Genomic DNA, 7,708 nt, shown 5'->3' with positions numbered 1-7,708 from the left:
CAATGCAGTCAATTCTTATTTTCTCGTAATGACAAATGTTCTTTAATGTTATTAGTTTTATAGTGACAAATATTTTTACCAGACTATGGATATCTATACAATATATATACGGATTTATAACAAAATAAAACTTGCGTGAAGAAACAGGCACTGCATACACATTAACATCCGTTTTGAATAATTTTAATGAGCTATAAATAATATAATCAAATTCATTAAATTTTGTAATAGTGTCAATAATTTTGTATTTTTTACAGTCAGTTCTAAAAAGTGTCAAAACTATAAATCGTACAAAAACAGAAAATGTTAAACTATTAAAAGTAAAATTGTCTCCTACAGCTATCAAACTTACAAGTCAGTGCCAAAACTTTTGCAATTGTTCAACGATTCCAGTAATTATCGATATCGTATAACACGGGTCTAATGTGAGACTCAATCAATTTCCAGAGCCGCTATTTAGTCAGTCCACCGGTGTGTTCCTTCCAACAATTTCACCGTCCTGTAGGCAACCAGATCGATTCGCGTTATCGCGAGTTAGCGTAGAGTAATAGCCGGAAAATAAAATGTTTGACGGCTCCGGGAATGGGATTCCCGTGTCGGATCGGCCTCGAACTGTTAAGGGGGGGGGGGGGGGGGGGGGGGGGGGGGGCGGTTAACGGGCCTGGGAACCCCGTAAATAGCGCCGGGCTCGGTCTTGTCCGACCAGGGGACAGGACTTTTATTTTCGGAGCCACTCGAATTTTCTTATCCTCCATCCCTGTGAAACATCGCTGGCAGGGAACTTTACTCGCGGCTCTCGGCCTTTGTTGGACCGGCAAAACTTCACGAGTCGCGTGATAAATTAACCTCTCCTCCCCGCCCCTTGCTCTTCCGCCACCAACTGTAGCCCCTTCTTTCCCTGCTCATCTGTATCTCCTCCCTTTTCCTTCTCGTCTTTTCATTTTGCCGCCCTCCTCGCTCCACCGAGCCTTTCTTCTCGCGGTTCGCTGGTTTTTATTTTTTTTTATGGTTCATCCCGCTCTCACTTTCTCTTTCTATTTCTCTCGTTCTCTTCTTCTTCCGAACTTTATGTATACTGAGTCAGGTTCTTCCCTCAATTATCTACCCCTTCGAGTCCGACACAAGATGCTGCGAATCCGTCCGGATGTACGAGGAAAGTTCTTAATCACTTCGAACGTTACTCGAGATTAGAACGGCTGTTTGGCTGCCGTGTAGTAATCGGATGGGCAGACGGGATCCCGTAGTACCGAGCTGACTGCACGTGGCCAGGAGTTACTCTTTGTTCAAGGTCGCTGGCCTCACCCTGCATCATCCGTGATCGGAGTTTGCTGATGGCGAACCTCATCTATTAGTCTATTTAAACCGATCCAAGATGCTTAGTTAATTTGAAATTTTATTCCCTCCACTGGCGTCGAACTTTCTTGGTTTTATGGTTTGCACGGAACTTTATTTTATTGTGTAAACTTCCGTAAAATAGTTAGTTCTCGAGCATGCTTCAGAATCGTATTTGGCGAACACGAATGATAGTGATTTTAGAGAATACTTTTGTGGAGCAATGGCGTTCTAGCCTTGAACTTTGCAGACTTGTTAACTCATCATTGAAAATTGCACAATATTTTTCCTAAGAAGGTATTCTAGCGCGAAGTTCAGAAAACATATGAGCCGTTTATTTTGAAAGTAGCCTAAATTCATTTGTTAATTTGTTCCAGCTGCCATGGCTACATGTACAACTTCATGTTATTTATCAGTAAAACATTTCAAGTTGCTTATATTCCGAGCAAATACGATCATTCTTGACACATAAGTTTTCAGAGTTAGTTCAGTAATTGAACCGTGTTGTTTGAAAGTGGCCTAATTCCATTTATACTTAAATCCAGATAATATATTTACTATTGATAATGTCTGAAGACAGTGATGAAGGCAATTTTAATTAATTAGTATTTAACAAGTTAACCTCAGTTTTTGGACAATTGCGTTAGTTGAATAACCAGTACGTTTAATTAATGTAAAACTTAAAATTTAATATTTAGAAATTATTTCACTCATGGGGAAGAACAGAACATGACCATTTAGTTCAGATAGTGAAGGAGAAATAGTCACTGATCATTTAAAAAAGAATCGAAAAAGAAACAGAATAATAGAACAATGTTCGTCTTTCAAACTTTTTATTATTTTTGTCGAAACTTTGGAAAATAATGTGGTAATCATAGATCATAAATTTTTAATATCAGGACATTCGTTTTTACCAAATGATAGAGATTTTGGCGTGGTAGAAATGTCATTAAAAAAAAAAAATTTACTGTTCGTTCCCCAAGATTATTACAAAATTATTAAAAAGTGTCGGATAGATAGTAACTTTATTGTAAATGAAATGAGGCAAGAAGATTTGGTATCAAAAAAGTTATTAGAAGACGCAATTTTGAAAAGGGTAAAGAACTCTGATGGAGTATCACTAAACTGGTTAAAAATATGTTGAATGCGTTTTGTTAGAAATAAACCGCATAAAATTTTCTATAAGACATAAATGAATGAGAATGACAATTTTTAAGTCCCGGATTTATTACCACGTCGGGGTAGACCAAGAAAGTTCGAAAATATTGTATTGACACCACTGTATAAAAATATTAGACAAATTACAACAGCAAAATTCAAGGACATAATTGACCTATTACGATATATGCCACCGGAACATCATGATTTCTTCAAATCCCTTACACACACACAAAATGTAGATGAGTAGTAAATTGTTTTGTAATAAATTTAAGTCTTTTATGTTTTGTACGTTATGTAGTTAAAAAATGTTTTAAATTGCATAAAGTAAGTTTCCGAAGTGTTTAAAAGATATGCAAAATAACTTAAGTATTGTTTTTTTCAATTTGAAGCATCTTAAATTATATTGAATGGTCTTGGGCACCTTCAAATTTTATAATGAATCTGGATGTTAATTTTGAAAGTGGCCCAACTCTATTCTTGATAAGAGGACGCATATTATTCACTTAATAATTGCCACTATTTTAATAGGAACTATAGACTGAACACCTTTAGATACACTTAAGCAATATGACTCATTATTATCCTATACGTATATTTTTTAATTCATTGAATCGCAAACCCTTAAATATCTCGATTTGAAGATAAATGGAGTTAGGCCACTTTCAAAATAAACGGCTCATATATTCTATTAGAGAACACAGTTTCAAACCGTATATCTGAATTCTTAAAATTAAGAAGGTTTCAGTTGGTTGATTATTCGTATTCTAACTATATTTCAAAGTAACCAATGCCACCAATTTTAATTTTTTTAAATCCAATTTTTAAAAGTTGAATTAAACACAAGTTACACTTGAACACTCCTTTAAGTCGAAACATTGGTTGAATTCGAAGCTATAGCAATTTCACGGAAGCGCCTCGGAAATATTCTTCTTTGTGGTTTTGAAAACATTTGCGAATTTTTGAGCAGATGAACTATTAAACGTTTTAATCTTAAGTTCTACAGATTTATTAACACGTGTTTCGAGTATACACAGCGGTTTTCTCAACTCCGAGGCTACCGATCCTTTTTGGAGTTACGCCAGTTTATTGTTCCATACAAGTGTCAAGAATTTAGATTTGAACTTGAAATTACGAACTCGATTGAAATGCAATGTAGCCTTTACCTCGATGTTAATGCACTGATAAATTCATCGACGGGCAAACGGAAGTTCCGTGCAACTTCATACTTTGTAGATTGCACCAAGGAAATTTAATTTTGCGGGAAAGTGCAGTCTGCCGATAAACAACAGAACGAGACCAGCTATCCTTTCGTTCTTCCCTGAATAAACGAAGAAAATCCTGTTAGGAAGCAAGACAATAAGCTGCAGTGAATAAATAAAATAATAGAGAAAGTTTGCCAAAGTTTCGATTCCGGGTAAAATACGTGCAGGAGCCTGGGCCCCACGCGAAACTTTTAGAGCCTGCGAGGAGCTTTTAGGGTCTACGAAATAGAAGAAGGAGATACTAGGGCCTACGGAAACAAGATGAAACCCATAAAAAGTTTGCCAGGACAGTTTCGCAGTATATAGCCGAGAGGGGAATCGTAGGAGATGATGGGTTGAATGTTAAAGCGCCTGGGGCCTGGCAACACCATAATATGGGTCTGCTGATGGCTTCCTGAAGCGACTACCACATTGAAAATTACGATGGCGCATGCTGCCGTGATTTTTTCGACGATGATCTTGTTAATAGGACGTACTCCGATTAATCCATCCCCAAGAGAGTCAATGTTTCTCTGTGACAACATTGAAGCTTGTTTACTGTAGCCTGCAAAATTGTAGAGCTTGCAACTGGTCAGTATAGTGGTCAGACTAACCTTCTAAGGGTTGAATTCAATGAAGTATAAAATCACAGAATATTCTTGATTTGCAAATAACAAAATTGATGCTAGTCGAATAAAATGAATGAAACTGATAAGCCATTGACTGTTTCTAAATAAAATTCTACAAAATAAAGCAAATCGAACAGTGAAACTGATTTGTGGAGCTTGGGGTTTGAAGTGTACCCCTTTTGAAAATGTTTCAAATTAAAGGGTGTAGACAAAATATTTTCTAACACGTATATCGTTAAATCGCCCACATGTCCAAGTTAATTTCAACTTTCGAGAATCCGAAGATGTCGAAAAGGGCATTACGGAATTTATTAAAGCAAAACCACCATGTTACAAAGTACCATGAAATGGAATTATTTCGACGATAAAAATGTAATTTGATTGATTATAAGTTTAGTGCTCGATGGATTTGGTATTGGGAATACCTGAAAATTCCTCAAAATCTTTTAGAATTTTCAATGTCTGCAGAAGGAAGAGGTTTCGATCGTTTGAAGGAACTTTGGTCGACGGCCTCGTTTCGCACCGGCCGTGAAAATACGGCGAATTTCCCGATCCACAAGCCATGCAGAGACAGCGAGAGGGAAAGCGGACGGGGAAAGCGCATCGAATCGCGAAGAACACTAAGACAGCTTACAGGAGAGGGAGTTAATCTCTCTCGGCAGTCTACAAAGAGCCACGAAGCAGCCGCTGCTGTCGCCCCGACGTCGTGATAGAGGAAATTGAAGAATTCCTGCAAATAAGTCGCCCTTCCCCGGCTTACACTTTCTGTCTGATCCATTTCCTTCGCCGATCCGATCGGTCTGAGGGCTGCACCCCGTTCGTTCACCCGCCTTTCTCATCGCCCCTGTTCATATCGACTACGTTTCCATTTCGCTCGACCCGGCTCTCCGCGATTTCATCCCCGTGACGTGGCCGGGGCATATGCACCCCCTGCTGGTTACGGACCTCTTTGAGCCGAGTGCAATCTGCATCCACTCAGCACAGCGGGTAAATAAGCTCTTGTTAGAAAACTTTGTTCCGGAGGTGTCGTCGTCTTCTGTTGTCGTAGGAACCACCAACTGCTTTAATTCGTTCCGGTTCTTTTTATTCATCGACCATCGTTCTCGTGCCATACAGTCAGACCCATAAGTATTCGTACGCTGATTGCGTATAAGAGAAATCTGGTGAAATCAAGGGACGCATGTAAGATTTGGCAATAAACTTTTTATTATGAATGAACACATGTATAAAGTTTATCTATACCAAATTATAATAACATTGATTAACTGATAACAAAAATATATTGTTTTTACTCGTAGTACGTAATAACAGTCCACAGTTTATGTTCAATCGTAATAAAAAGTCTATTGCAACATCTTACATGCGTCCCTTGATTTTTCTCTTGTAAGCAATGAGGGCACGAATACTTATGGGACTGACTGTTGGTTTGCAGCTCCGGAAATGCAGAATCTAATGTCGCTAGGCTTCCTCTAATTGGACGTCACCTAAATTCAACTAAATTCACGCAACATAATTGTTCACTATTGAACACGATGATTGTCTGAAAAAATCGAATTATCAATTTCGTGGACAAAATATCCGAATAAAAAAAGGGGAGAGTTAGAAAAGAGGAAGATACTTAACAATTTAAATAGGCTGCTAGAAATGTCGAATGTTCTTCATAAATATAAAACGGGTATTGCGAAACAACAAATGGAAACATTTGCACGAATCGATATGTAAATTGAAACGATAAAGTAATTGAACCGTTTTGCATTGGCAATAGAATTTCGTCGTGAGAAAACACCGTTTGCGTAAAATAATTGACACTCTATCCCGCCTAGACAAATTCTGCGAGTCTATAGCAATGTTCCGAAACTGAATAATGTTCGAGGCTCTTTTGTGCGTCGAAGTCATCTCGAGGATAGATTAGAGCAACAAACGGGAATAGACCAGGAGCGATTCTCGGCTAATATAATCGGCGAGAGGTCGTTCATCAAGGATAACGTTTGAAGGTTCGTTCGGGGACACGTAAAATCGATGGAGCCCGATCTTCCATGGCGCGGCATTGTTTCCCGTGATCCCGTTCGTCGTTGGATCGCCTACGGCCGGCAGCAGGCTCCTAGATTGAAGGCTTATCGTTAGTCGCGTCGCCTGCCGGGATCTTCTCCCGAAATTAGACATCACGACAACCGACTGTCTCGTCCGATTCCTTGCGCTGTCACCGTTGCCAATTCACCTCTCCTCTTTGCCCTCTCTCTCTCTCTCTCTCTCTTTATATATATGTATATGTATATGTACATATACATCTCCCTCTGTTTATGTCTCTATCTGTTCGAGTCCTCTATCTCCACCCGATTTCCCTCGTCTCTCTTCATCAATCCGTGGGTCTCGAGGTGTGACCCGGTTACAGATTGCCAGCGGTTTGCTCGCGGTGAACCGAGTTACACCTTTCTTCATCGCGCTGTCCGTGTCCGAGGGAACACCGACGACGGTTCCGCGGGGCTTTTTGTCCCGCAGCCTATCGGGAAAATGGGTTTATCGAGGACCGAGCACGAGCAAATCCTAGAAAATTAGTGTCCGAGCGTCCTTTGTCCCACCGACACCCTCGAGAAATGATGTTTCTTCGTTAGCCACGATCTTTTTGTTGCCGGTCGCGTTTCAAACACGACCTTTGTGCGCGTCGCAGCTCTCGCCGAGAACAAAGAGCCATTCCGGAGAGCCTGAGCATTTTTTAATTGTCTCGCGTGCATCCCGTCGCGTCGGCGCGGTCCCGAAGATGCGAGAACGTAAATCGGGGGAGACTCCGTGAACTTGTTATTACACATTGGGACCGTGGAATGAAATTCTTTAAAAAGATTGGCTTTATTAAAGTACGTTTAAAAAATGGAATACGTAGTTGTAAAGATTATCGACATATGTCTCTCTATGGGGTCGTTGACAACAAGTACGGAACGTACAATCTTCGCTGGTCTCCGGATCTTTATGCATTTATGACATGTACAGATGTTTAAAATGCAAAGAAATCACCAAGTTTTAATAGCATTTTTATTTTCCTTTTGCAACGAGTAACTTTTTAGCTGTCGAAGGAAGCTTTTTTTTAATTCGAATTTTCACAGAATGACGAATGATAATTAGAATCTATGTATAGATCTGCAGTATAATCATAGCAACGACAATACTGCAATCAATTATATTATTGATATAGATAGATAGTAGATAATTTTAAGAGTAGTTTTAAGGACATAGTTGTAAAAAGGAAAGCGACGTTGACCTACCTCAAGTTGCGAGTACCGATGGGCCTTCGGCGAAAGGGTCGCAAGTTAAGTTGTAAAAAGTAGAGAGTCGTCGTGGTCGTATAAAGTC

The sequence above is a fragment of the Augochlora pura genome, chromosome 7 (genome assembly GCF_028453695.1).
Source record: "Augochlora pura isolate Apur16 chromosome 7, APUR_v2.2.1, whole genome shotgun sequence".
In the NCBI taxonomy this organism is placed as follows: Eukaryota; Metazoa; Arthropoda; class Insecta; order Hymenoptera; family Halictidae; genus Augochlora; species Augochlora pura.
The sequence above is the reverse complement of the archived record's forward strand: the minus strand, read 5'-3'. Positions refer to the sequence as shown.